Here is a 25,163-nt window from a genome sequence, read left to right on the forward strand (position 1 = left end):
TGGTTTCTCTGTAGCCCTCTTACATGTTGGCTATTAAGTTTTTCATTTTTTTCTTATATGCCAATATCCAGGGTCGGTGGGGTGTCGAATACACTGAGATTTAAGACTACATTTCTCATTCTGACCTCCTTGAATAAGAGGCGAAGAGGAAGACTGGTTCTACTGAGCCTGGAAATGAAGCAGGTGTCTTATTCTCCTCTCTTTCCTAAAACTCATCTGTTAACAGATTATATTGTCCATAAACCTTAATGTTTGCTGTCATCTGCTTCACCCTGGGTTACTCCTTATCTTTTCTTGACTATTTTAGCTCCTAGTTTACTGTCATTCTTGCTAACACTATATTTCTTTTAATTCTTGATAATTTTAACATATATCACCTATGGTTCTTCTAATACTGTGGCCTCTTAAATTCTAAAATTTCTCTAATGATCTTGCTCTCTGCCCTATCTCAGCCATTCATGCCATGGTCATATCTTTTGCCTTGTTATTACCAATAAATCAAACCCCTCCATGATTTTCAATTCATGCAACCCCCTCTCTGACCACCATCTATATTTTCAGCTCATTTCACCTAGTATTCCAACTCAGTCTTTTACTGTCATTAAAATGTCCAGTCCACAGATTCTGTTCTCTTTTCACTGTCTCTTGCCCCCTTGATTACCATTCTTCCTTACCTAGTGTGCATTCATTACCTAGTGATCAGTTATTCCATTCATTGCCTTTAATATGCCCTCAACTCCTTCTCCTTTCTTCTTCGTATTTACTTGGCAAAACCTGCACCTTAGGTAAATCAAATGGTCTGAGAATTTCACGTCTGCACCAGTGCGGCTGCAAATGACTGAAGAAAAATATGACCACTTTCACTTTAAATTCATGGTAAGACACCGCAGGCACTTAGTCTGGCAGTCACAGTCTGTTCCTTAGTTTATTCAGTTTCCCCACTCCTAGGTGACTTACCCTCTTACCTTTCTCCTCAGACTTTCAGCTCTCTTCCTCATGTTCATTCTCAGTTGATGGACCTGCTTTCTACTTCATTGAGAAAATAGAAGCAGTCAAAAGAACATTTACAGACTCCACCACCATATCTGTGAACCTACTGATCTGACTCACAGTTACTCTGGTTAATACATCAGATTCCATCCCCTTTCATATACTCTGGGCACTGATGTAGTAATTCTCCCCCCTTTTTGCACCTCATCATTTCTTCCTTCTCTTCTGGATCATTCCCACGCACATGCAAACATGCTTTTATTTTACTCATAAAAATATTTCCTCTTGATCACTCTTGATTTCCATTGCCACAGACCCCCTTAAAGCAGTGTCTAAATGCACTTGTTCTAGTTAGTTGTTTTCTCATGTTCTCTCTCAAGCCTATTTCTGTCAGGCTTTTGCCCCTCCCATTGTATGAAGATTGCGTTTGTTTATGTCTCCTAACAATGACATTGTTAAATCTCATAATTAGTTTTTTGTCTTATGTGATCAGTATCCATTTCATAAAAGTTTTTCTCCTTCTTTGATATACTTGTTTCATTTGCCTCTTAGGATACCACATACCCTTGGTTTTGCTCAAAACTCCTTGGCTGCTGCTCCTCAATCTTTCTTGGTATATCTCCTTTTTGCCCATCTCTATCATTGGAATATTTCAGGACTCAGTCCTTGATTATCTTCTGTACCCTCACTACCTTCACTCCTTCATGGCTTTGAATACCTTCAAAATGTTGATGACTCTCAAATTTATTTCTCGACTTCAGACTACTCTCCTGAACTTGAGATTTGTATATCTATTTGCCTATCCAGTATTTCCACTTGAATCACTGTTATATATCTCAAACTCAGCATGTCTAAAATGGGATGTTGCTCTTCCCTTCCAAATCTGCCCTCCCATACCTGCTCCACCTACATACGTAGCCTTCCTCTTCTCAGTTGTTGGCAGCTTCAAGTTGCTCAGGCCAGAAACCTTAGAGTCACGATTCTGTTGGGCTCACATCCCACACTTATTCTTTCCATTGGGAAGTCGTTGGCTCTACCTTTAAAACATACCCAGAATTCAGCCATTTTTTACCGTTTTCGTAGCCACCCTCATCTCTTGCTGGGTAATTGCAGCAGCTTGCTAACTGATTTCCCTGCTTTTATCCTTATCTCTATAGTCTGTTACTGATGCAGCTGTAAGAATTACCCTTTGAAAACGTAAGTCAGATGGCAAGAGATTTTGCTCTACGTTTAAGAAATTTCGTGAGTTGATAAGATTAGATGTTATTCTAGTCTAATTTTACTAAATCTCCTTGGCTTGGAAGGCATCTCTAATGTAGGCTTTGATTATGCCACTTTTTATGAGTGGGGAAAAAGTTGTCAACATCTTTTCTCCTTACTAACCTTCCACCCAACACACAGGAAGACTTGACACCTATATCCCCTAGGAAATTGGAAAGAGAGGGTCTTTGTTGGTTGCTGTGCCAAAAAGTTGGTTTGAATGGAAGGCTGGACCACCCTTTCTTAATAGAGGTCTGTTATTTCACTCCTAACCTTCTTTAGCAACACTTGTTTTCCTCCTAATCCCTGCCAAATTAAGTGTCCTTCCTCTACCCCTACCCTTTCTCTGTTTTTCCCTTCCAAATGCAAATGTATTTCTTAAGACTTTGGCTCTATTTAAATTAGTGCTTTATATTTTAAACTCCCTTTTCAGACATCTTAAAACCCATTCTTAAAGCTTCCATGTAAGTTAGTTTTACTTTAGTTTCCAACAGAATGATACTGAACATGATAGTAAAAGGGAAGGTTATACAAATAGATGAAGAAGTGTGTAAAATTATGGGGAAATAGAAAGATATTTTTATTGGGTATTGTACTTTGAATGTAGTTGTCATAAAGCTGCTGTTCTAGAGGAGTTATATGGTACTACATGTAGAGAAGTTTGGGGATTGTTTGGCAAAAAAGAACTTAGTTCATTTCTTTTTCTTTCTATACTCTGAAGAAAATGTTCTCTAATAAATTTTCCTTTGATTACTGTTCAGAGAGGCCTCTTGTACTGGGATTAACAATTATATTACAAATTATGATATTGTGTATATATTACTATTGATTTTAGATACTTTCAGATTATCATACTTAATCTCTTTACCCAAATGTACATATATGCCTGTTTTCTCAAGCCATTTCTTAGACCTGTGTTGTCTAATATGGTACCCACAAGATATATGTGGTTATTGAGCACTTGAAATGTGGCTAGTTTGAATTGAGATGTGCGCTAAATGTGAAATACCCACTGGAGTTTGAATTCAGTACAAAAAATAATAAAATAGCTCATTAGTAATTTTTTAAATAACACATGTTGAATTGATAATATTTTGGATATATTGGGTTAAATAAAATTAATTACCTGTTTATTTTTTCCTTAATGTGGCTAGTAGACAACTTAAAATTATATATGTGGTTTGCATTATATTTTGCTTGGACACTGCTGCCTCTTAAACTTACCTTACTCTATCCACAACACTTTTAGAGTTATTTTAACTCAGTTAATGATTGGTTATATATTCACTAAAAATGATTTTGGTATAATGTATTACGAAAGGATTTTTTTCATGAAGTTAAATACTTTTTTTTATGTGGTCATCCTTCTTAGTATTAACTTTCTCAAGTCTTGAGTTTTCTTTCTTTTTTTAACTGTTTGACTTTTGCCATATCTTGCTTATGGTACTACATAAGCATAAATTATTCTTTCTCTACATTGCTTGGAAGAATTTGAAGGACAAATTTAAAAGTATCAGAGTTGATCTTTTTTTATTTTTTATTTTAATTTTTTTCTAAATTTATTTATTTTAATTAGTTTCACGTATACAATACATTGGTTAGACACCTGTGTAGTTCGTAACACGGTCCTTCCAATTGCTCCCTCCCTCCCCTGACCCTCCACCTAGCCAACGTATTAATGCTAATTGCATTCCCTATGCTCTGTCTCCATCCTTGTGACCATCCATCAGCTACTAATTTGTACTTCTTTAACCCTTCACCCCATTCTCCCAGGCCCCCAAACCCCACTCGCATTTATCCATCACCAAATTGTCCACTATATTTGTGAGTCTGTTTTTGTTTAGATTGTTCTTTTTATTCCTTAGATTTGGCTTATAAGTGAAATCATACAGTTTGACTTAAATACCTTCTAGGTCCATAGTCTGTCTGACTTAAATACCTTCTAGGTCCGTCAAAGCAACATCTTTTTCCATCTCCTTCCTTTTAATCTGTGTGTCTTTTAATCTGAAGTGAGTCTCTTGTAGGCAACTTTAGGGGTCTTGTTTTCCTTTCCATTCATCTACTCTTTTAGTTGGAGCACTTAATTCTTTTCCATTTGAGGTACTTATTGATAGGAATGTAATTGTTACCATTCTTTATTCCTGTTTTTGATACATGTTTTTTTTTTCCTTCTTAAAGAAGTCCCTCCAACATTTCCTGTGAAACTGGCTTGGTGGTGATAAATTCCTTTCATTTATTTTTGTCCAGGAAGCTCTTTATCTGTCCTTCAGCTCTAAGTGATAGCTTTGCTGGGTAACGTATCCTTGGTTGTAGATCCTGGGTTTTCATCACATCAAATATTTTGTGCCAAGCCCTTCTGTCCTGCATAGTTTCTTTTGAGAAATCAGCTGCCAGTCTTATGGGTGTTCCCGTGTAAGTAACTATCTGCTTTTCTCTTGCTGCTTTTAATATTCTTTCTTTGTATTTAACCTTTGGCATTTTAATTATGATGTGTCTTGGTGTGGGCCTCTTTGGATCCCTGTTTTTTGGAATTCTCTGAGTTTCCTGGGGTTTTATGTGCATTTCCTTCACCAGGTTAGGGAAGTTTTCCATCATTATTTCTTCAAACAGCTGTTCAACATCTTGATTTTCTTCAGGTATGCCGATCAGACGGATATTTGGACCCTTAATAGTGTCCCATATGTTCCTTAAATTATTTTTGTAGTCTTGGCATCTCATCTTTTGCCATTCCGATTGTGTGTCCTTGGCTTTCCTGTACTCTGGATAGGGCATTTGATCCTTTATTCACTTTGTTTATTCCTTTGTTTATTCCACTTAATATACTTCTCATTTCAGATAATGTATTCTTCATTTCAGCCTGGTTCCCTTTTGTAATTTGCATTTCCATTTTTATATTTTTTATCTCTTTGCTGAATTTATCTACACTTCCCAAAAGTGTAGTATCTTTATAACCAGTGTTTTGAACTCTGCATCTGTTAGATTACTTGACTCCATTATATCTGGATCTGTTCTGTTCTCTCTCATGGTTTCTGCTTCTTTGGCTGCCTTTCCGTGTCTGTTTCTGTGTACTAAGCAAAGCTCCTCAGTCTCCCGGTCTTATTAGTGTGTATTTGTAAAGTAGATGTCCAGTGGCACAGTTCTGAGAGGAGTTCAGCTGTAGACCAAATTTAGCCCAAGCCTCTATCTCTCCAGGGTCGCCTGTTAAGATTCAGCAAGTAATCCACGGATGCCGGGCTTATAGTTACCTCAAATGCCACACCTGAAACCAAGGCCAGCTGCTTCCAGTGTGAGCCCAGGCGCTGCTCAGCAAGGGTCACCTGACTTGCTGAGGCTGTATCTGGATGTGGCTTGGGTGGGGTTGCGAGTTGGGGGAGGCGGAGTTTCAGGGAATCCTCTGGGTGGAGCTGTCTCTGTTATCCATTTTGATGATGTCACGACTGTGGCGGTGCTGTGTCCAGCGCACCGGGAAGGGGGAGAGGTCAACAGGGAACAATGGATACTGCTGGTACTTCTGTATAGAGTGAGTCTCACCTTGGCCCTCATTCCGATAATGTCTTCTTATAAGTCCCTGGTACCCCTTGCACACAGCTGAATGGGCACTGGTGCTCAGAGAGAGCAGCCCCTTTTAGAGGCGTCTCCTGCTGCCACTGCCGCAGCAGCTTCCGTCTCACTCAGCTGCTTGAGACCCAGCAGCCCTGCGTCCTCACCGCGTCCTGCCTATTGTTGCAGGTTGATTTCTTGGATTTCTCCCTAGTTGGATATCTTGTTCCTCTAGATAGCAGGTGATTTTTCCTTGCTGCTGCTCCTTGTTTCCTTCATAGTTTTCGATTTGGTCTCCAGAAGGATGAACAGAGCCTCTATCATTTACGCCATTTCTTTCCTCCCCCAGAGTTTATCTTTTACTTTTTAATATTCGCACTATTATTAGAGCATTTTACAATCCTTCTGTTATTAACATTTAACTTTAAAACTTAAAGGCAATTTGTGAAAAATATGGATTGAAAAGTTTATGTATAAGAAGAGATTTTTATCATTTTGATCATAAAACCCAGCACACGAACAAGCAAAAACATCTACACTGACTTAGTCTACTGTCCTCGGTTTTATAAACTTATAAACTTGGACTTTAGCAGCCATTATTGCTGTTTTTTCCCCATGTTATAATACTTTAAAGATTTAAGTTTATGGTTTTATTTATATTACCGTTCTTTATCTTTTGAAAAAAAATATTTATTTTGAGTTCAGTGAATGCTTTTTAGGGGTAAGCCTTGAACTCTGTTTAAAACCAAGTGGCATATGGCTTATAACTGGATAGTTTTTAAGTGAACAACTGAATATTCAGTAGCTGTGGATTATTTAAAGGGACCTGTTGACTTCTGAGCTCCAAAATAAATTTCAAAATAATCTGTAATATGTTGTTACCATAAAGACATTAACAAAAATGACTTTGTTAGGCATTCGAAAATGATTTGTTTACTGGAGAACTATTACTTTTATTATTCTCACTCACCAAAGAGTCCACAGTATATACTTAGGTATTGAAAATTTTATAAAAGCACATTCACAAGAAGAGTGTATAAGAAGTAAAAAAGTTTGGGCCCACAAGCTTGAATCTTTCTTTTTAAATGGTTGGAATTGATAAATAGGTTTTATAAACAAGGGCAAGTAGGGGAAAAGAAGATATCTAAGGAGAAAAGAGTTGAGATAATATAAATAATTGGAATGTGGGAACGAAGAAGAAAAGTGAGCTCACTAAATTAACTTTCTTAAATGCTCAATGGAAGGATAACTTTTGATAGACTTGATGGATTGAAACAAAACTTTGCTACTTGTCAATTTTAGAATACCCTCTTTACCCTTTTATTTACTCCTGAGCTTTGAGGATAGGCCTGATTTCTCTTGGCTGTGTGGCCTTAGGTTTAGATTGATCCATAAAAATAATTTCTGAATCCACCTATGTTGTGCATATCAAATATTTGTTCTTTTTTTTTTTTTCTTAATTGCTGATTAATATTTCCTGGTGTGGATATACCACATTTTGTTTAACATTTATCTGTTGGATATTCATCTTGTTTTCAGTTTTTGGTTTTACTAATGGAGCTGTTATGAACATTTGTATACAGATTTTTGCATGAACATAAGTTTAATTTCAGATGAACGCTGGGTCATCTGGTAAGTGCATATTTAGTTTAAAAAACAAAACAAAACTGCAAGACCATTTTCTAGAAATGCTGTCTGATTTTGTATTCTCACAAGGATTGTATGAGTTTCTCTGCATTCTAATTAGATTGAGTGTTATCCTTGTTTTTTATTGTAGTCATTCAGATAGGTGTGGTGTGTAATATCTCATTGTAGTTTTAATTTGTACTCCCTCATGGCTAATGATGTAGGGCAGTTTTTCATGCACTTATTGGCCATTTGTATATCTTCTTTGGTGAAATGTCTGTTTATGTCTTTTACTCATTTTCAAATTGGGATTTTTTTTGAAGGTTCCTTATATATTCTAGATAACAAGTTCTTGTCAAACATGTGGTTTGCAAATATTTTCTCCCAGTCTGTAGATTGCTTTTTCATCCTCTTTATAGAGTTATTCAGGGCAAAAGTTTTAAATTTTGTTAAGACCCAATAGACCATTCTTCATTTTATTTATTGTCCTTTTTGTGTCAAGACTAAGAACTCTTAAGAACTCTACTCCTAAGTCTTGAAGACTTTGTTTTTTTCTAAAAGTTTTATAATTTTACATTTTACATTTAAGTTTATGATTCATTTTGAGATAATTTTTGTGTAAGATATGAGGTTTAGATTGAGGTTCTTTTTTTTCTGAGTCCAATTGTTCCAGCACCATCTATTCGAAAGGCTATCCTTCCTCCATTGAATTGCTGGTGTACTTTTGTCAAAATTCGGTTGGGCATATTGTGTGGACCTATTTCTGGGTTTTCCACTCTGTTCCATCCATTTGTATGTGGTATGACATTCTTCGTCAATACCACATTATTTTGATTATTGTAGCTATGTAGTAAGCCAAAACATCAGGAAGAGTGATTCTTCCCACTTGATTCATATTATTCAAAATTGCTTTAGGTCTTGTAGGACCTCTCCCTTTCTGTACCAGTTTTAGAATAAGCTTTTATCTGTACCTATGAAAGATTTTTCTAGGATTTTGCTAGGAATGACATTACACCTATAGACCAATTTGGGGATTATCAATATCTTTACTGTGTTGCTTTCCAGTCAGTGAACACTGTCTCTCCAGTTATTTAGATCTTTGATTTCATCAGCAGCATTTTGTAATTTTCAGTATACAGATCCTCTGTGTTTTGTGAGCTTTATACCTAAGTATTTCATTTTCTTTGGAGCAGCTATAAATGGCATTGTAATTGTAATTTAGATTTTCACATGTTTATTACCAGTAAATAGGAACGTGATTGATTTTTGTTTATTTTTGTTTATTTTTGTATCCTGTGACCTTATAGAACTCACTTATTAGTACTAGGGGATTTTTTTGCGGGGAGAGGGGGCGGGTAGATTCCTTGGGATTTTCTAGGTAGGAAGTCATGTCATCTGCAAAGAGGGACAGATTTTTTTCCTTCTGTTCCAATCTGTTTGCCTTTTATTTCCTTTTCTTAACTTTATTTGCTGGCTAGAGCTTCCATAGCTGTGTTGAATAAGACTAGTGAGAGCAGCCATCCTTGCCTTGTATTTGAGTTTAGGATTAAAGCATATCATTTTCACTGTTAAGTTGTGATGATAGCTGGGTTTTTATAGATGTTCTTTATCAAGTTGAGGAAGTTCCCCACTATTCCTAGTTTACTGAGAATTTTTATTGTGAATTTTGTCAAATGCTTTTTCTTTTTTTTTATAATTTCATTTTTTTAGCTAAATTTATTGGGGTGACTTTGGTTAATCAAATCATATGGGTTTCAAGCGTACAAGTTAATAATACATTACATGTTTATTGCATTGTGTATTCAACACCAAAGTTAAATTTCTTTCCATCACTATATATTTGACCCTGGCTCCCCCGTCTACCTACCTCCTTCCTCTCTTCCCTCTGGTAACCACTAAACTATTGTTTGTTTCCATGTGTTCACCCATTCTGGCAATTGATGTAATCATGTAATTTTTTTTTCTTTAGTCCTTTGATATGGTGGGTTACATCGATTAATTTTCAAATGTTCAACCAGCCTTGCATACCTAGAGTAAATCCTAATAATCTTTTTATACATTGCTGGATTTTATTTGCTAATAATTTGTTCAGGATTTTGTATCTAAGTTCATGAGAAATATTGGTCTGAAGCTTTTTTTTTTTTTCCCGGTACTGTGTGTCTGGTTTTGGTACCAGAGTAATATTGGCCTCATAAAATGGGTTGGGAAGAATTCTCTCCTCTTTTCTGGAAGAGATAGTGTAAAATTAGAATTAACTCTTTAAATGTTTGATAAAATTCTCCAATGAAGCCTTCTGGGCCAGGATTTCTTTTTTCTGCATTTTTAAACTATGAATTCAATTTATTTAATGGTTATAGGACTTGTCAGATTATCTGTTTCATCTTGATTGAATTTTGATAATACGTGGTTTCTGAAGAATTGGTACATTTTTTCTAAGTTGTTGAATTTATGAGTGTAAAGTTATTCTTAGTATTTTTTTTTTTAATTTTCCTTTTAATGGTTGTAGGATCTGTAGTGATAATACTCTATTTCATTTATGATTCCTGTCTTTTCTCTTTTTATCTTTGTCAGTCTTACTAGCTGTTTATCACTTTCTTTCTTTTTTTTAACAACCAGCTTTTGTTTCATTAATTTTTATATTTCTGTTTTCAATTTAAGTGATTTCTGCCCCTTATTTTCTTCCTTCTGCTTGCTTTGAGTTTATTTTCCTTTTCTTTTTCTAGTTTATTGAGGTAAGGTAAAGATTATTGATTTAAGATGTTTTCCTAATGTAAGCATTTGATGCTATAAATTTTCCTCCGAACACTGCTTTTAAGCAAGCTACGTTCCATAAATTTTGATAGGTTGTTTTATTTTTCTTAGTTTTATGTATTTTTAAAATTTCCTTTGAGACTTCCTCATTGGCTCATGGATTGATTATTCAGTAGTATGTTTTTAAATTTCCAAGTGTGTGGAGATTTATCGAATTCTAGTTGTATTCCATTATGGTCAGAGAATGTACACTGTATGATTTCAGTTCTTTGTAATTTGTTGAGGTTTTTTTGGCACAGGATATTGTTTATCTAGGTGAATGCTCCATGGGCATTTGGAAAGAATGTATGTTCTCCTACTTATTTTTGACTCTACCTAGTCTTGCTGCAATACCTACCACCTACTTCTCTCCATGCAACCCTTTCTCTGCTCCCCACACCATCTATTCTGTTTGGTTCATACTCATTATTGGTTTGTATAGCATCATTGATAATTGCTTTCTTTTTATTCTTATTTCTTCCCCTTAGAATTCTTTATTTCCCATAATTTCTTTATTTTCATGTCCCATGGCTCAGTTGACATTTTCTAGTTTTAAACAAAATTTAATACTATGTTCTAAATAGTCACTAGTTTTGATCTTGTCAATGTAATTTGTGCTTACACTAGTGGCATATCGACCTTGAAATACTACTACTTCAAGGTGAAATATGGTGGTATATTTTTGTTATTCTTTCAAAAGGCACCCACAAAGCCTGATTCTTTGGATAAACTCTGAGGGAATTAGAAATTATATGCTAAGCCTATTGTTAGGCATTAAGTGGGAAGATTTGTGTCCTCAACGTACTTCATGGGACACGAGTGGAACGCCTCTGCGATGATTCTAATAGTATAGGACAACAGATACCAGACAGATGCTTAATGGAGAAATACTTTAGGAATTTAGAAAAGGAGCAAAGAATGTGGACAGGATTAATTTGGGTGATTTTGTGAAAAGATAATACTTGAATGAGGGTAGGTGGAGTGGGAAAGTAAGTGGAAATGAAACATGGGAACATTTATTATTTGAATAAATGGACTACTAAAACAAAATAAGTGTGGACTGTGGGAAGGAAAATGAGGACGACATTCTCGTGAGCCCCTTGGGTTATGCAGTACTGCAAAGGTAGTGAGAGGGTTCCTGAACACCAAGGAAAAATTTAAATTTGAGCAGGAGATAGTAGCTGACTTAAAGATTCTTAATCTGAAGAGTGACTTGAAGGATGAAGTAAAAAGCATTGATGTAACCTAGGAGCTTGCTAGAAATGCAAAAGTTAATACCCCACCACAGACCTACAGAATCAGAACCTGCATTTTTAACAGGATCCTCAGATGATTTGTAAACATGATTAGGTTTAATAAGCACTGGTCTGAAGGGAAGTTGATCAAACAGAACTGTGTGCAAATTGGATTCCAGAGGAGAAAGATTTCATTTAGATCCCATATTAGTTATCCAGTTGAAAAGGAGACCAAAGGGCATATAAGAGACAGTTATTAAAGGAATACAACAACAGGATTTAATGATCAGTGTTTAGAGAATGAAAGAGAGAGCCAAATCGAAGATGACGATCAAATTTTGGCCCTGGGCAACTGAAAACTGGGTGGGCCATTGACAGGCTATAAAAAGCCTGGGTGGCATAAAAAGCTGTGATTATTCTTTACTCCCAGGCCACCAGAACTTTTTGTTAAAAAATCAGCATAATAATAACACTGGAGAGAATCTTGAAAAAGGAATGAAAAAACTTGTAAATCCTAAATCCTAAAATAAACAGCATTTTTGTTTTTTCCATGTTATCTTGATTTATTAATATGCGAACTTGTTTTTACACTCCTATTAATGTACAGCCATTTTGTACAATTTAAAAATTATGTAAATATTTTTTATGTTTATTTATAATTTAGTTTAAAGGAATTTTTCCCATTATAAAAGACATACACTCAGATTTTTAAAATTGCAAATTAAAATAACAGTGAATCCAGTATTTACATTTTAAATCGGTAAGGATTAAAATGTCTGGTTTTAATGGGTTTTGCTGAGACTGTAGATTGGTGCAGCTTTTGAAAGGACAATTTAGCAGTGTTTGTCAAAGCTAAAAATTGCACATACCATGCTTGATTCAGCAATTTCATTTCTAGGAATTTGTTCTACAGATATACTGGCTCTAGGTCAATTAATCTATAGGCTGATTTGTCAAGTTTACCAATTCTTTGCATCAGTGTATTCAGGAAAATATTTTTCTAATGAACATGAACAAAATTTCATTATTTCATGGAAGAATTTTTCAGTTTACTCTGATTTCTTTAGTCCTTTGAAAAATTGTTTTGCTTTTTCCAGCATTTTCTGATTTCTTTACAATCTTCTAGAAAGTTATTTTATGTTTTTTCTAGCTTTTTGTTATTTTTAGGATTATTTTGTCAGTTTCAAAATGCATATATCAGCCTTGGCTTTTTTATGTTTTTGAGTAAAATTTGCAGCTATTTATATTGGGTGGAATTATTTTAATGTTTTTGAGGATTTTTGATGAGTTTCGGTTGACAGTTTTCCTTTTGTCCTTATGACATTTTAAGGAAGGTTCATCTTGTTCTAAGCTAAGGGTCCCAGTCTCATTAAGTTTTAGGAATGCATTCAATATTCAGAAAAACATTTCATAATCAGTAATCATTTCACTGTAAGTCTAACATGTATTTACCATACATATGTGCTGAAAAATATCTAGAGTAACCACATCAACAAGAAATGCTAATATTTAGGTTATTGATTGCTATAAAAATTGAAAATGATGTCTTCATTGAGAAATTAGGGAATAATAAAATTACCTAAAGACTGGAATAATGAAATATTTTGTTGAAACAAGAAAGTGGAAGAACTAAAAAAGTGGCCTAAATCTCACCAGCAAAGACATATTAAAAACTTTAATGACTAGCAATAAAAACTAACAAATCTGTTTAATATATTAGTAAATATAAAACATTTATGGAAATATTTATAAGTAAACATATGAGATAGCTATAGATATTATAATATTAATAAATTAATAAGTACACATAGAAACAATACAGACATCTAATAAGTTAACAAAAATATACATATAACTTATAAGTACATATATAACTGTCACTATATCATAATATATGTTAATATAAAATATCAGGTTTATGTTTCTAATTTGCTCAGATTCTTGAGGTGAATATATAAATAAATGAATTTATTATTTAGCAGACAATTTTGAAGAATCGCTTTATTTCTGATATAATAACAGGAATTTTGGATTTGTTTTTTTATTGATTTGTTTTGTTTTTTTAGATACCACCTATAAGTGAAATCATACAGTTTGTTTTTCTCTGTCTAATGTATTTCACTTAGCATAATACTCTCTAGGTCCCTCAGTGTTGTTGCAAATGGCAAGACTTCATTCTTTTTTGCTGAATAATATTCCATTGTGTATACACACACATGCACCATCTTTATCATTCATTTATTGATGGATATCCTGGTTGCTTCCATATCTTGGCTATCAGTAGTAATGCTGCAATGAATGTAGGGTTGCATACATCTTACCAAATTTGTGTTTTTGTTTTCTTCAGATAAATACCCAGAATTGGAATTACTGGATCATATGGCAGCCCTATTTTTACTTTTTGAAGAATATCTGTACAGTTTTCCACAGTGGCTGCACTAATTTATAATCCTGTCAACAGCATATCAGGGGTTCCCTTTTCTCAACATCTGTGCCAGCAGTAGTTATTTGTTGATTAATTGATGATAGCCATTCTGACAGGTGTGAGGTGATATGTCATTGTGGTGTTAATTTGCATTTCTCCCATGATTAGAGATGTTGAGCATCTTTTCATGTGTCCTTTGGCCATCTATCTGTCCTCTGTGGAGGAATGTCTATTTAGGTCCCCTACCCATTTTTTAATCCAATTGTTCATTTTTTTGGTGTTAAATTAAGTTTCTTATATTTTTTGGATATATTTCTTATATATTTTGGATAGTAACTCCTTCTCAGATATATCGTTGGCAAATACCTTCTCTCATTAAGTAGGTTATCTTTTTGTCTTGTCAATGATTTACTTTGCTGTGCAAAAATTTTACAGTTTGATATCCCATTTGTTTATTTTTATTCTTTTGTTTCCCTTCCCTGAGGAAATAATATGCAAAAAAAAAAATACTGAGAGTGATGTCAAAGAGTTTACTGCTTATGTTTTCTTCTAGGAATTTTATGGTTTTAAATTTTATGTTTAAGTTTTTAAAACATTTTGAGTGTAGTTTTGTATATTTCTTCAATATCATTATTTTGCATGTATATGTCCAGTTTTCTCAACACCATTTATTGAAGAGACTGCTTTTACCCCATTGTATATCCTTGCCTCCTTTGTCATGGATTGACTGTATAAGCAAGGATTTATTTCTAGGCTCTCTATTCCATTGATCTCTATATATGTTTTTATGCTAGTACCACACTGTTTTGATTTTTGTAGCTATGTAGTAACTAGATATCAGGGAGCATGATACTTTTCACTAGGAGTTTCCAACCCTGGGCCGCAGACTAGTATTGGCAATATTAATTTTTTCAATCCATGAGCAAGGTATATCCTTCCATTTATTTGTATCTTCTCCATTTTCTTCAGTGTTTTATAGTTTTCAGCATAGGTCTTTCACTTTTTTGTTTATATTTATTTCTTGGTATTTAATGCTTTTTGATGGAATTGTAAAGGGATTTTTTTTTTTTTTTATTTCTCTTTCTGATTGTTGCTGTCGGTGTATTTAAATGCAGCAGATTTCTGTATATTGATTGTGTATCCTGCAACTTTACTAAATTTGTTCATTCTAATAGTTTTTTGGTAGAATCTTTAGGGTTTTCTATGTGTAGTGTCATGTCATCTGCAGATAATGAGATTTTTACTTCTTCCTTTCAATTCAGGTGCCTTTTATTTATTTTTCTTGTCTGATTGTTATAACTAGGACTTGCAATATTATGTTAAATAGAAGTAGTGATAGTAGGCATCCTTGTCTTGTTCCTTTCCATTTTTCATTGTTTTGAGTATATTAGCTGTGGGATTGTCATATATAGCCTTTATTCTGTTGAGATATCCTTTTTATCATAAAAGGATGTTGAATTTTGTCAAATGCCTTTTCTGCATCTTTTGAAATGATTATATAGTTTTTATGCTGTATTTTGTTAATGTGATATCTCAAGTTGATTGATTTATGGACATTAAACCATCCTTGCATCCCTAGGATTAATCCCAGTTGCTCATAGTGTATAATCCTTCTAATATATTGTTGAATCAGGTTTGCTAATATTTTGTTGAGAATTTTTGCCTCTGTTCATCAAGGATGTTGTCTGGTAGTTTCTTTTTTTGTAAAGTCTTTGTCTGGTTCTGGTGTCTGGGAAATGCTTGCTTCATAGAATGAGTTTGGAAGTGTTCCTTCTTCGATGTTTTAAAATAGTTTGAGAAGGATAAATATTAATTCTTTGAATGTTTGATAGAATATTAATTCTTTGAATGTTTGATAGAATAAAGCTGTCTGGTCCTGGATTTTTATTTCTTGAGAGTTTTTTGATTACTGCTTCAATTACATTGCTAGTAATCAGTTTGTTTAGATTTTGTATTTCTGGTTCAGTTTTGGAAGGTTATGTACTTCTAGAAATTTATTCATTTCTTTTAGATTGACAGATTTTTTGGCTTTTAATTTTCCGTAATATTCTTTGATTCTTTGTATTTTTGTGGTGTCAGGTGTAACTTCTCTTTCATATCTGATTTTTTTTATTTGGGTTCTCTTGATGAGTTTAGCTAACGGTTTATCAATTTTGTTTACCTTTTCTAAGAATCAGCTCTTAATTTTACTGATCTTCTCTTGTTTTGTGATTTCTATTTCATTTATTTCCACTCTGATTTTAACTGTTTACTTTTTCTGTTTACTTCAGGTTGTATTTTTTATTTTTGTTTTTCTAGTTCATTTTGATGTAGAGTTCGATTGTTTACTTTGGATTTTTCTTGTTTGTTGAGGTAGACCTGTATAACTGTGAACTTCTCTCTTAGAACTGTTTATTCTGCATCTTATAAATTTTGAAAAGTTGTGTTTTCATTTCTATTCATTTAAAGATACTTTTTTATTTAATTTCCTCATTGATCCATTGGTCGTTTATTAGGGTGTTGTTTACTCTCTACGTGTTTGTGTTTTTTTCTAGTTTTCTACCTGTAGTTGTTTTCTAGTTTCATGCCATTGTGGTTGGAAAAGATACTTAATATGATTTCAACCTTCTTGAGTTTATTGAGGCTTGTTTTGTGGCCTAATACGTGATATATCCTGGACAATGTTCCATGTGCACTTGAAAAAAATGTGTATTCTTCAGTTTTTGGATGAAATGTTCTATAAATATTTATTAAGTCGATCTGGTGTAAAGTGATATTTAAGGCCATTATTTCCATATTGATTTTCTGCCTGGATGATCTCTCCATTGATGTGAATGGGGTATTAAAATCCTTTACTATTATTGTATTACTGTGGATTTCTTTATGTACATTAATAATTACTTTATATATTTAGGTGCTCCTGTGTTGGGTGTGTAGATATTTACAATTTTTATATCCTCTCTGGATTAACCCCTTTATAATTATATAATGTCATTTGTCTTTTTTTTTTGCTTTTTTTGTTGTTTTCAAGTGTTTTTTGTTTCGTATGAGTATTGCTACCTCATCTTTTTTTTCATTTCTTTTTGTATGGAATATTTCTTTCCATCCTTTCACTTTTAGTCTATATGTATCCTTTGATTTGAAGTGAGTTTCTTGTAAACAGCACATAGATGGGTCATATTTTTAAATCTATTCAGTCACCCTATGTCTTTTTATTGGAGCATTTAATCCATTTACATTTAAAATAATTATTGATAATTATGTACTTATTGCTCTTTTGTTCATAGTTTTTGGTTTTTATACTCCTGTTCCTTTGTTCTTCTTTTGATCTCTTCCTTTGTGATTTGCTGTTTTTCTTTGTTTTGTTTGCTTCCTTTCTCACTGTTTTTTGTATATCTTTTTTAGGTTTTTGGTTTATAGTTACTGTGTGGTTTATGTATATCATTTTCTATCTATAGCAGTCTATTTTAAGCAGATAGATGTTTAAATTCCAATATATTCTATAAAGACTACATTTTTACTACCCCCTCCACACTTTATGTATTGATATCATGTTTTAGATCTTTTTGTGTTTTGCATCTACTAATTAGTTTGAGTTGTACGTTGAGTTGAGTTTGATACTTTTTTATTTTGACCTTAGTAGTAGCTTTTTAAATGTCTCATTTGCTCTATTTATTAAATACTTGGCTTTATATTTGAGATTTTTTTTCTTTCTCATATTTTCTATTTCCATTTATGGCCTTTCCTTTTCTGCTTAAAGGAGACTTTAACATTTCTTGTAAGGTAGGTTTAATGGTGATAAACTCCTTTAGTTTTTACTTGTCTGCGATACTCGATCTCTCCTTCAATTCTGAGTGGTAACCTTTCTATCTTTCTTCTCCTTCTGAGATCTCTATAATACAAATGTTTGAGCTCTTGAAGTTATACCAGAGGTTCCTTAAAGTATTCTTATGTTTAAATTTTTAAATCTTTTAGCTGCTCTTGATCAGTTGATTTCCACTAGTTTGTCTTCCAGTCAGTAACCTGTTCTTCTGTATTAGCTAACTTGCTGTTCATTCCTTCTAATGTATTTTTCATTTTAGTTGTTGTATTTTTCAGATCTGCTTGGTTCTTTTATTTTCTAACTCTTTGTTGAAGTTCTTTCTGCATATCTGCATTCCACTCTTAAGTTTGCTGAGCATCCTTATGACTCTGTGTTTCTTTGAATTCTTTATCAGGCAAATCACTTATCTCCATTGCCATAGGATTTTTTCCCTAGGGATTTTTTCTTATTCCTTCCTTTCTTATTCTACATAGAAGAATATTGAGAGATATTCTTCTCTCTTTTCATTTCTGACTGTCTTTGTTTTTATGAATTAGACAAAATAGTTCTCTCTCCTAGTCTTAAAAAAGTGTCCTTATGTAGAAGTGGCCTTTGAATAGGCCATGTGTATTGGGTAGTTTTGGCAGGCCGGTAGGAGCCCAGCGGATGCTTAAGGCATCTATGGCACTTGCCTGCTGAGCCAGAGTGGCTCTGGGTGGGGATGCCACGTGCGAGTAGTAATGCCCTTTGGTCCTGCTTGCTCACTTTGTTCAGGGCACAGTGGGCTCAGGCAGTGTGTCTGAGAACACGTTGTTGCAACCTTGCAGGTAGGTCAGAGTACCTGGATAGAGCCCCTGTCTACTCTGTGGAGGTAGAGGGGGACAATGACCAATGGCACTCACTGACACCTCCAAACCCAGAGAATTCTCGCAGTCTCTAGAGAGTTCCCATGTCTCCCCAGCCTTCTCTATACAGTCTCTGTCTTGTTTGTTTTGGAGAAAGTAGTCTTGAATAGATGTGAACTCTGTGTAGGCTTTAGTGCCAGGTAGTTTTGGGAAGCCGGTTGGAGCTGGGCATGTGCTTATGGTGCCTCGGGCACTGGTTTGCCAGACGGGTGCAGCTCCAAGCAGGGAGGCCAGGTGCATGTGGTGATGCCCTGTTCCTGCTTGCTCTCTTTGTTCAGAAATAAAAGGCTCCGTGTAGTATACCTGGGAACTTGCTATGGTAATGTTGCAGGTTGGCCAAAGCACTGGAATAGAGCTGCCGCCTAATGGAAGTGGAAGAAAATGTAAACAATGATGTTCAGTGGCCTCTCCACCCCAGAGAGTTCCTGCAGCTTCCCAGCCTTCTGTGTTCGGTCTCTTTCTCTTATTTGTTGTTCGGAAGCTGTTCATCCAGCCCTCAGTTGTCTTGCAGGAGTAATTGATCTTTATATATGTGTATATTTGAGTTTGCTCATGGGAGAGGTGAGTTCAGCATTCTCCTCTGCTCCTGTCATCTTGTGTAACCTTTTTTTGTTTGTTTGTTTTAGTTTATTTTACTAATAATTTTAGTGTTTTACTGTTGTCACATATTCTACCAAACTTTCTGAAATGCAATGGGGACACTTAATATTCCATTATGTTTCTGATAGGAAGGCAATGTGGTTGTATATATTACCACAGTGATTGCCCAGGTTGATAGCTGATCTTGTGGGTTGGGTGGGTAGTCTCTTTTTTTCCTCATGAGTTTATATCTGTCACTCCTAAAGCTCCCTAGTAGATCGAAGATGGTGGCCACCTTGGGTAGGAAAACCTTCCCTCATTGGACATCTGGATTTTTCTCAGTTTTTGATATTCTACATAGAGCAACAGTTTACCTTTTTAACTGAGTATCATTTTGACCTGGTAGACATATTGACCTCCAAGGATATTGGGAATACAAGCATTTTAATTAGTCATACCCATACCAACATTAGTGAATTTTAATCAGATTTTCTTCTGTGGAAAACTATGTTAACTCATTTAAATTTGTTGGTCATTTTCTACTTTCTAACATTAAACTCTTTCAGACTTTTTCCAGCTTTTTTTTTTTACTCAAATTATTTTTACTGGAATAGATTTTTTTTGTACATTTATAATGAACAGTTTATTGATTAGATTTTTGTTTTAAGTTAATTTTGTAGATTGTAGCTTTCATATTTGTTGGTTTTTATTTGTACTTCTACAAAATTCAGTTTGTCTGCATATTGTACATTGAAATTTTGTCAAGAAAAATTGACTCATCAGTTTTTAGACAGCAGCATATTTTACCATGTGCAGTTTCATTAACGGTCTGCTTGATTTTGTCAATTAACTTTGCTATTAATACTCATTATGAATTGGAAAAACGATTGATGTTTTTAGACTGTTTTCTATTTGATATTATAGGACTGCTAACTCTGTTGTCACAGTAAGTGAGTCTCAGAATTATTTTTCAATTCTTTTGTATTTCAGTTGTCTTTATCCTAAAACCACTAGTCATGATGTTAGCCTCTTCTATTTTGGAGGCTTCCTGTCTAGCGATGGGATTTTAAAAAGAATCGTTCTGTATGCATGTGACTTATGAATATCTTTGGTAAAGTTTTGTTCTGTTACTTGCCATTGCTTGTTCTGTCACATAGATAACAGCTGTGGAGTACAGCAAGACATTTTGGGGTGTCGAAAATATTGATCTTCTTACTGACTTAAACCAGCCCTCTGCTTGTTTAAATTGACTGCTAAATTGCATTAACTGCACTCTAAAGTGCTAGGCAAGATTGAAACAACTTACATTGCTTTTAATTTCCCTAAGCTGAATTTCTAGTCATGAAATTATTGGAGCAGAGGGTAGTACCATTTATTATGGATTTTGTATTATATTGATTTTCAAAAGGATTGAACCAATTTATAATGCCATCAGTAGTGTAGAAGCACCTCAGTTTTCAATATATTTTCTTTAGAATTAGGTATCACTATTTTAAAATGTTTACTTAACTAGGAGTAAAATGATCTCCTTGGAGTTGCTTTCATTTACATGTTCATTTGCTTTGTGTAGAAATGTAATAGGACAACACAAAAATATAACTCTAACCAGAGCATTTGGTTATGCAGTCTTTTTGCACTATATTAACTTTTTGAATCAAAACCGATTTAAAAATTAAGATTGGTTATTAGCATAATGAAATAGTGCTCCTGGAAGGAAAGTCATAGAGTACTATTGTGCTCTTGAGACAGAGGAGTTCTTTCGTCTCATGCCCCGCTAGCCTCTGAATAGAAGAATGTGCTACTCTTATCCTGCTACTCTTATCACTGTGCTTACATCTGTTTCTGTATCTGCTCTGTTTAGTCAATTAAAAAACTTACTGTTTATTTCTTTTCTAAGTTAGTAATGTCATAATATATTTTGCAGGTAAGTGAATAAAGAGTATTTTTGTGATGTTTTAATCAATTTTCTTGTTTATTCTTTTTTATTTAGCCAAAAATTTGCATAGCCCCACTTTTTCCTTGTTTTTGAATATAGTTTTTAAACTCTTAAGCAATTTAAGAGACATTTAGAACTTTTTAAAATAATTTTTTAATTAAACATGTCACCAGTTCATTTGTCAGAAAACAAGGAACACTTAATGAGAGGTTAAGTGAATATTTTTATTTATTTTCCATTTATGACACTTTTAGGACTTATTCAAACATCCAAGTCAACAATTTTATTAAAACTTAGTTCTAAGGCAGGTTGATCATTCTTTTTTTTAATGTCAAAGTAAGAAATTGTAATTACATGTTTTAAAAACAATTTTTAACTCTTGTTTAGAATTTTTTTATAATCTGTGAGGTGCACATTTACATCCCACACTCTCCTTTAATTTCTTTTGGAGCCAGTCATTATCTTTTAGGGCTATTTTGAAAGGGTTGTTCTTCAAGATGCTTTCTGCCATGTAGTAACATGTCCTTACTTGTAGTAAGGAACTTCTAATATAGTAGATAGCGAGATCTTGTTTGCCTAGTAAGCATGCCTTCCAGCTTCCTGAGAGCTAGGTGTGGGGACACTGCCTTTAAGGCACTAGCATACAGGCTAGCTAAGTGACAAAATTATCATATATAAAGTAATATAGTTATGAGAAATACAAGTCATTATGTACTCAGGAGCCGAATAAAATGGAGTTCAGAGAAGGAAAAGAATGATCAATAATTAACTTTTTGAGGCTATTTTCTATCTTTAACTTTGCTCATCTCTTGATGATTTTGCTTCCCCAAATACAATTTACCAGATCCCTTTAAAATTAGTATTTAACACGATCCTTTCATAGGTACTTATTTACAGTTTTAGTGCCAGTTGCTCAGGTGCTACTTCTAGGGATGTTTCACGACCTTCATAATAATTAGCAGTTGTAAAATATTCTATAGTTTAATATATTATTTTTGAAGAATCGCAGGTTTTATAAGATAGGTCTCTTGTAAAGACGCTTATACTGTTAAAGTTTCTTTAGAATATCAAGCTTTTTTCAGTAGTTTGGTCTCTGATTGTGCGCAGTGCATAGTGACTTTTTACGGATGGGAATTCTCTCTCCATTCCAGTCCACGAACTAAAGGTTTACTTGTAATATAGGATTATTGCCTTGAATATTTTATGATCTAGATTCTAGAGGGTGTACTGGAAGACTTCCTCCTTCCCTTCCCTCATCCTCCTACTGGTGCTTTGCTTCCCTCCAGCTCTTCACCACCAGCTGAGTAGTAAGGACTCTGCAGGCATGGAGGGCTGATAAATAGAGATTGTATTTATAGATTTTAAAAAAATGATATTTAAATAAATTGAGGTATAATTTACATACAATGACATATATAAATCTTAAGTGTGTGCAATTAAGTTTTTTTTCCCTTTTTTATTTATTTTTTTTAAGGCACGGTAACCCTTGGTTAACCTCACAGATTGCACGGACCTTGTCAGCTTACAGTCCCTTATTTTTTATTTTTTATGCCTACAGCACCTGGTCTTCCTAGGTGGTCTCCCATCCAAGTACTAACCAGGCCCAACCCTGCTTAGCTTCTGTGATCAGACAGGATTGGTCTCGTTCAGGATGGCACGGCCGTAGACGCAAATAAGTTTTGACAAATGCGTACACCCATTTAACTCACCTGTATCATAAAGATATATAACATTCCAGTCACCTCAGAAAATTCCTTCATTCCTCTTTCTACTCAATATCTGTCCCCCAGAGTCAATCTCTGTTACAATTCTGTTATCACAGCTCAATTTGACTGTTAATGAAATTTCACATACAAAGTATAATTTTGTGACTGACTTCTTGTATTTAGCATGATGCTTCTTAGGTTTGTCCATGTTATGTCTATCAGTAGTTCCTTTTTATTGCTGAGTAGTGTTGTAGTATTCCATTGGATACCACAGTTCATTTATCCATTCACGTGTTGGTGGACATTTGGGTTGTTTTCATTTTGGCTATTATGAATAGAGCTGCTTGTGAACATTCATGTATAAGCTCTGTTGTAGACATATGTTTTCATTTTGTTGGGGTGAATATCTGGAAGTGGAATTGCTAGTTTATATGGTAAGCATATGCTTAAAAACTATATTTTCAGGGCCAGTGTTTATAACAGTGATAGAGGGGAATGGAGTGAGAGGTGATGGCTCTAAAGCAATACCATGAATTACCTTATAGGTCATACTAAGGAGGGTTTTATCCCAAGTACAATCTAAAGCCCCAGAAAAGTTTAAGATAAGAGAATAAAATCATCAAATGTATAATTTTACTGACTGCTTTTTGAAGAGAAGATTAATGGTGAGACCAAAAAAGGACGATCCAGTGAAGAGGACTTTTTTGTTGCACATGACATAGAATTTCACCCAAACTGATTTATCAAGAGGAGAATATTTTGGGTTACATAAATGAGAAAGTCCAGGCAGTATTATTCAGTCTCAAAAGTTTTAAATATTAAAGTGAGTTAAAAATTTATATTTCATCAGGCTTCATATCTCTGAACTCTAGATATGTTTATTCACGTGATCCTCATTCTTAGAAAAGTGCCTTGTACATATTACTCAGTAAATATTTTGCTGAATGAATGAATGAATGATCGATCTTGGGCATCTTTGGGAGTCGTATTGGAAGTCAGTTTCTAGTAAAGTTCTTTATAGTTTGCTTGAGATTGGGGAAATAATATTATCCCCCTGCTTTCAGTCTACAGATTAAGTACCCCAAATTTAATCTTAATGTATACACATCAAGTAATCTATAACAATTTTATTTTTCTAAGCTAACAAATGACTTTAAAATATGAAGAAAGGAAATGAAAATAAAGTATGCCACATAATTCACTTAAAGCACCAGCATTTATATTTTCTTTTTGCTCTTGACTCTGTCTTTATCACCATACCCTATATTTTCCTCAGATATTCAGGTTTTCCAGCAGTTTTACGTGTTTAAATTATTGACTGTTGACTAAAGAAGGTTGACTCAGTGGTAATAGAGAAAGTATTGGCAGCATGGGGTAGGCAGAGTTGCACAGTAGTTTGCACAGCTATGTTTAGAACATAGCTAATTTATTTTTAAATCTGGAAGAACCTGAAATTTGCCTGTGTAAATAGAATAAAGGTTGTCAAGTGTATACTAAATTCATTAGTTATTAATTTTTCTCCCAACATCGCCACCACCAGCACCACCATCATCATCGTCATTACCATCATCATTGCCTAGTACTATATCTGACACATAGTAGGTGCCTAATAGGATTTGCTCTTTCAAAAGCGATGAACTTCATTTCCCTGGAAAATTCACAGATGGTGAAGAATAATGTAAACATTACTAAAAATTGAAAGGCTCAGTCCTAGAAATGGAAATGTGTTTAAGGGGGGGAATGAGAGTTTGGCGTAAATATCTAGTCTATTAAGTTCTTTTTTTTTAAAATTTGAATTCATTTTTTGTCATTTATCTCTCTTCCTAGACATTCAAGTATAGCATACAAACGTGACCCTGCCAGTGGTCTTTGTATTGTAGTAATATGACTTATTTCTGAGTTTATTTTTCTAAAAATTTTTGTTCTTAACATTTTTTAAATTTACCTTTAGTAACACAAGTAATGGATTCTTAGAAAAATTCAAACTGTACAGATAAAGCAAAAATCCCTCTTAATTGAACCCCACTGCCTATTCAGATCACTTAGATAACTAACTCTTCTGGTTAGTTTGGCATATATTCTTCTGAGATTTAATACATACACACGAATATACACACTTCTAAATAATGTTTAAACTTACGGTTTCCCTCAGGTGAGTTTTAGGAAGCTTTCTTATTTTTTTCATCTGGTTTTATTACTTATAGTATACAGTACTCTTGGTTCACTGAACCTAAGTCCTATCCCTTTATTTAAAATTAATTAATTGATTAAAACCAGAGAGCTTAGGGAATAAAGCAGATTTATTAAAAATGCTTTAATATTCAAGCTTTTTTCCAAATCATCTTTGATGATTTAGGGCATCCATAGTAATCTGATGTATGGACTATATC

The 25,163-nt window shown here is 34.0% G+C and overlaps 1 protein-coding gene and 1 pseudogene across 8 annotated transcripts in view; one reads left to right on the forward strand and one right to left on the reverse strand.

Annotated features, from left to right (window-relative positions):
- The window catches only part of CNOT4 (CCR4-NOT transcription complex subunit 4), a 134,652-nt gene that overhangs the window by 17,730 nt on the left and 91,759 nt on the right, over positions 1-25,163 (forward strand). The window lies entirely within an intron of this gene.
- LOC111739276 lies at positions 22,617-22,735 on the reverse strand (annotated as a pseudogene).

The sequence above is a fragment of the Pteropus vampyrus genome, unplaced genomic scaffold (assembly GCF_000151845.1).
Source record: "Pteropus vampyrus isolate Shadow unplaced genomic scaffold, Pvam_2.0 Scaffold48, whole genome shotgun sequence".
In the NCBI taxonomy this organism is placed as follows: Eukaryota; Metazoa; Chordata; class Mammalia; order Chiroptera; family Pteropodidae; genus Pteropus; species Pteropus vampyrus.